A 4,721-nucleotide genomic window follows, 5' to 3' on the forward strand; every position below is an offset into this window, starting at 1 on the left:
CCCGCGCTGCCCGCCACGTGCAGAAGCGCCTGCCGCGATCACCGAGACGCGCTTCCGCCCCGCGCGGGGTGAAGCTCGGAGCCACCCCGCCACGCCGCCTGGGGGACCTCTCGGCCTCGGGCTCCCCGAGGCCTCGGTGACCCGGGTCATTCACTTTCGAATCAGCTGACCCGTTAGGGGTGCCGGAAGGAAGGCCGTGGCGTGGAAACCCGTGTGTGTGTCGGGGGGGACAGCCCCGGAGAGCCATTCCCGTCACTCTCCTTAGGTCTGGATACAAGCCACGGGGTCTTACAGTTCTTCCTGCACCCGGTTCTCCGGTGCCCCTGTTGGGTTAGCAAACAGGTGTGTTGGGCTGTGAGTCTGCTGCACACCTTCTGCGGACTTGGGGGTGGGTGAGTGGGTGGGAGGGATCTGAAAGTAATCTGCTCAATCACAGATTGCCCAAACCTCCTGACTTAGGTCTCCTTCAGGAAGAGCCAGTTGTCTGGCCCTGTGTTCCCCTGGCATCCTCACTCATGCCGGGAGATGAGCAGTCCCGCCAGCCAGGCAGAACTTGCCCGGTTCATGGAACAACCCGTGTTTGGCAGCCCTTTTGCTTTTGGATCCTGAGTTCAGTTCATGCTGTGACTGCTTTTCACAGACTCTTGGAGCCAGGCAGAATCCCAGGTCCCTGACAATTTACTTACCATTTGACCAATAAGGGACTCTTCTTCTTTTGCCAGGTGCTTGGCTTCTGAAAGCACTCAGACCCCAAAACCTACCCTGTGCCACAGCATGAACCCCATACTTCCCCTTTATTCCCCAGCTTGGGCTTTAGGACCCCTTTCATTGTCCTTATGAGGTCTTAGGACAAACACACAGTAAAAGGTGGCTTCCTAAACATGGTCTGGCCTGGCCAAACCTAACCATTTATTTGTTTACTTTTGTGCTGGTGCTGGGGGTTGAACTCAGGGCCTGAGCGCTGTTCATTAACTTATAAGCTCATCAGGCTTATCACTTGAGTCACAGCTCCACTTTGAGTTTTTTTTTCTTTTGCTGGTTCATTGGTGATAAGAGTCTTACAGATGTTCCTTCCTGGGCTAGCTTTGAACCCCTGTTCTTAGATCTCAGCCCCCCTGAGTAGCTAGGATTGCAAGCATGAGCTTTTAAAAAATGTATTCATGGAAGCAAGTGGGTGGGGTCAGAAAGGTGTAGGTGGGCTGTGCTAGTGGGTGGGGCCTGTTGTACTGTGCCCAGCCAACACCATTTTCAAGAACTTTGCCCCTTAGCTATTGGTGCCAGAATGTCTGAGTCTGACCTTGGTAATGGGACTCTCACTTTAAAACTATACCTCTTCGTGTTCCGAAATCAGAATGTATATATTAAAGCAAGAAACATGACCGGCTTCTCTGGATCCCATTTGCCTTTTGTACTTGAACTGAGCCTGGCCTTGAAGGGACTGGTTCTGAGCTCAGTGCTTTGTACTTTCCAGGTGGCTACTAAACACAGGGGTCCGGACAGAGGGTATGCAGGAAGCCAGCTCTTATCCAGGGTTGGGGTTTTTCTCCAGTCCTTGCCAAGACTGCCATTGAGCAAGAGTTTTCTGGATTATTCTTTGTCCACCCAAATGGCTTTCCCTCTGTGAGGGCCAGAGGAGGGTTTGTTTACAGTCTCAGGCGAAGCTGCTTGCTGTCTAGACCCACAAGAAGTTATGCCTGTTTCTGCCCTGGCTGTATCTAAGTCTAAAGGTTTCTGGAGTGGAAATTCTGGATTTCAGGTCCAGTCCACACGGGAAATGGAACCGCTGCCAGCTGGGAGAATTGTGTGTGGCCGATCTGAGCAGTAAACAGTGACTCACGCTCCTTTCCCCTCCCCTCCCCTCTCCTCCCCTCCCAGTCCTTCGCTAATGGAAGATGCGTTGTTCCGGAATTTACTTTTGCTTTTTATAAGTCACAGGCTCTGTGTATTTCCTCTTTCTTACAGTTGCAGGAAACTGAAAGTATTATCTGCAAGTTGTAGTCTTTCTAAGTAGGTAGAGGCGATGCCCACCGCACCGTCCAGTGTACTGAAGGCAATGGGACAGCCCGGGCTCCAGCCTGCCTGGTCTGAGGTCAGGTTTAGGGCTAGTGCCTGGTTGGACACCTGACTGTTCTTCCAGGTGGCCATCTGGCAGTTTTGTTTTTTGCGGGGGGCGGGGAAGTGAGGGGGGGGTAGTCACCCTCTCTCTAACTCTCCCTCTCTGCCCAAGCCCAGATCTTGTGCAGCAGACGTTTCTCTATGCCTTGCACCTTAGGTAGACTATTCTCCATTGCTTAATAGAGCTCTAATAGAAAGTTCTAAAACCAAGTCTTGGTCCAAGGTGATTGGCTACCCCACAAGCCAGCTAGGAGGGAGTTGAAGGGGTGGGGATCCCCAGCTCAATGCAGGGGTGGGGGATAAGGGTCCAGAGCAGCCTGAGGTTATGGTAGACTAGGGAATAGGGGACTCAGGAGGAACCCCCAAGACCTCTGCTTGTCTGTGGGGACAGAACTGGGATCCTGTTGAGTCAAAGTCATGGTCTGGACAGAAGCTGGGCCTAGCTGCTGCCAGGCTGTGGGGACAGGTGGGAGGGCAGAAGTCTTCACATGGGATCATGTAGTGGGCTAGGAGGAAAGATGAGGGCTGAGTGATATGGGGGTGGCTGTCCTCCATGATGGAGATATGGAAGGGGAGAAGGAACTGGCAGGCTTGGGCCCTCAGGTGTACCCAGGGAGTGTCCCCAGCTGGATGCAGAGGTTGAAAGCAGCTGAGCCACGGGGACAGCTGGAGACGGGATGCCTGGTGGGGAGCCGGTGGGCCATCGGCAAGCCGGGAGGGGCAGGGGTGGGCACAGCTGCCGCACAGGTGTTCTATGCGGTGTCCTGACTGCGTCCGTCACCTTGGGATGTAGCTGGGATGACACAGCTTCCTCGAGCTGCAAATGCAAGGTGACCAGACGTCCTCCAGGCCAGGCAGACGGCTGTGGCTTGTAGAGGGCTGCCAGCCAGGGCCAGGCTGTAGGTTGGGACACATATTGCATACTGAGGGGCCTGGTCCCGTCCTTGGTGGGAGGGCAGCAGGAGCCTTCGTGGGCCTCAGTGGGAGGAGCTATCATCCACGCATCTGTGTGTGTGGCACTGCCCATTTGAGGCCGCAGTTAGTTGACAAGTTCAGGTAGCTATGTGGTGGTGGCTTCAAGTTTCTGCCCATCAAAGTAAATGCATTGCTGCCTGCCTGCCTGCTTCTCTCTTTCTCTGTCTCTGTCTCTGTCTCTGTCTCTCTTTCATCTCTTTCTCCTCTGTTTCTGGGATTCTGGGTTTTTTTAAACTCAGGTGCACTACCACTTGAGCCATACCCCCAGCCCTTTTTGCTTTAGTTATTTTTCCAATAGGGTCTCACATTTTTGTCCCAGCAGGCCTCAGATCTCGGTCCGCCTTTCTCTGCCCTCTAAGTAGCTGGGGATGATGACAGGCTTACCTCACTGCCTCACTTGAACCTGCTTCTCTCAGACAAAGCATGTCTACCGTTATTGTCTTCCTCTTGCTCCTCCCCCCCTTCTGCCATATCTGGTGCCCGTGGAAAAGGAAGGGCACACCCCCACTTTGTTAGGTTTGTCAGAAGGGCTGGGGGATGTAGGGGAGCAGGGACATGAGACTGCAGCCATGTCTCCCCTGAAGAATGAACGCACTGTAGAGACTCTCCCTGGCCCCAGCTCAGCAGCGGGGCTTTGGCCGAGGATCCTCATCCTCTGGGGGGCTAGTCTCCATGCCAGTGAGCATTAGACTCCTGTGTGGCCTCTGTTTCTCCTAAGAGGGCCACTCTAGCACTGCTGGGGACCTGTGGTTGTTGGCCGCTTGGCTTTCTTTTTGGAGCATACCCTCTCTGGTTGGAATGGGCCCTCCTCTTCCTCCGCCAGAGCTTTGAGGGGAGAGGGCTGCTGTGTGAGAGGGTGATCAGGGCAGCTGGTGGGCTGTGAACCCTTGAGACCGGAGGCAGTGGCTCTGGCTTGCTTGTACCCTGAAAGACTCATTTCTGTGCTGTGTGTGCTGGCTACTTGCTGCCCCCTAACTCCCCCTACCCCATCCTCTACAGCAAATCTCCCTGCCCTTGATGGAATCAGGGCCCTCTGCCTGGGTTCTTACTGGAGTTGACAGGCTGGCTACCCCCTCTCCGGTTCTGTGGCATGGATGCCACCTGAGGCTGTGGCTGCCTCTCTTTCCTGCAGAGGAGCAAGATAGATCCTGCCAGCACCTTCTGACTCAGGTTGCCATCTGGCCATGGAGTTTCTGACAGTCTAACCACTTAGGTACAGTAGTCACCCAGAAGTGTTTCCACGTGCCCGGTGTGGTGGTGCACATCTGTAATCCCAGCAACTCAGGAGGCTGAGCTCTGAGGATCGTAGTTTGAAGCCAGACTGCGCAGGAAAGTCCATGAGACTCTTACCTCCAATGAACCACCAGAAAACTGGAAGTGGCACTGTGGCTTAAAGTGGTAGAGCGCTAGCCTTGAGCAGAAAAGCTCAGGGATAGCACCTAGGTCCTGAGCTCAAGGCCTAAGACCAGCACAAAAAAAAAAAAGAGTGTTTCCACTCAAGGTGCTGTCTTGTGACCAGTTGCCTCTCCAGAGGGTGTGTGTGTGTGTGTGTGTGTGTGTGTGTGTGTGTGTGTGTGTGTGTGTGTGTGTGTGTGTGTGTGTGTGTGTGTGTGTGTGTGTGTGTGTGTGTG

At 54.2% G+C, this 4,721-nt stretch overlaps 1 protein-coding gene across 1 annotated transcript in view; it reads left to right on the forward strand.

Annotated features, from left to right (window-relative positions):
• Positions 1-4,721, forward strand: part of Mafk (v-maf avian musculoaponeurotic fibrosarcoma oncogene homolog K) — a 13,138-nt gene that overhangs the window by 453 nt on the left and 7,964 nt on the right. The window lies entirely within an intron of this gene.

The sequence above is a fragment of the Dipodomys ordii genome, unplaced genomic scaffold (assembly GCF_000151885.1).
Source record: "Dipodomys ordii isolate 6190 unplaced genomic scaffold, Dord_2.0 Scaffold68, whole genome shotgun sequence".
Classification (NCBI taxonomy): Eukaryota; Metazoa; Chordata; class Mammalia; order Rodentia; family Heteromyidae; genus Dipodomys; species Dipodomys ordii.